This window comes from Triticum urartu, chromosome 6A (genome assembly GCF_056163025.1).
Source record: "Triticum urartu cultivar PI428250 chromosome 6A, HENAU_Tu73, whole genome shotgun sequence".
Lineage (NCBI taxonomy): Eukaryota > Viridiplantae > Streptophyta > Magnoliopsida > Poales > Poaceae > Triticum > Triticum urartu.
This window is the reverse complement of record NC_141878.1, coordinates 607,570,477-607,571,388: the sequence shown is the minus strand read 5'-3', so window position 1 is coordinate 607,571,388 and position 912 is coordinate 607,570,477.

Genomic DNA, 912 nt, shown 5'->3' with positions numbered 1-912 from the left:
CCCCGGGGCAGGTGGCCCCACTTGGTGGACCCCCGGGACCCTCCCGGTGGTCCCGGTACATTACCGATAAACCCCGAAACTCTTCCGGTAACCAAAACAGGACTTCCCATATATAAATCTTTACCTCCGGACCATTCCGGAACTCCTTGTGACGTCCGGGATCTCATCCGGGACTCCGAACAACATTCGGTAACCACATACAAACTTCCTTTATAAACCTAGCGTCATCGAACCTTAAGTGTGTAGACCCTACGGGTTCGGGAGACATGCAGACATGGCCGAGACGATCTCCGGTCAATAACCAACAGCGGGATCTGGATACCCATGTTGGCTCCCACATGTTCCACGATGATCTCATCGGATGAACCACGATGTCAAGGACTTAATCAATCCCGTATTCAACTCCCTTTGTCTATCGGTACGATACTTGCCCGAGATTCGATCGTCGGTATCCCGATACCTTGTTCAATCTCGTTACCGGCAAGTCTCTTTACTCGTTCCGTAACACATCATCCCGTGATCAACTCCTTGATCACATTGTGCACATTATGATGATGTCCTACCGAGTGGGCCCAGAGATACCTCTCCGTTTACACGGAGTGACAAATCCCAGTCTCCATTCGTGCCAACCCAACAGACACTTTCGGAGATACCTGTAGTGCATCTTTATAGTCACCCAGTTACGTTGTGACGTTTGATGCACCCAAAGCACTCCTACGGTATCCGGGAGTTGCAAAATCTCATGGTCTAAGGAAATGATACTTGACATTAGAAAAGCTTTAGCATACGAACCATACGATCTAGTGCTATGCTTAGGATTGGGTCTTGTCCATCACATCATTCTCCTAATGATGTGATCCCGTTATCAATGACATCCAATGTCCATGGTCAGGAAACCGTAACCATCTATTG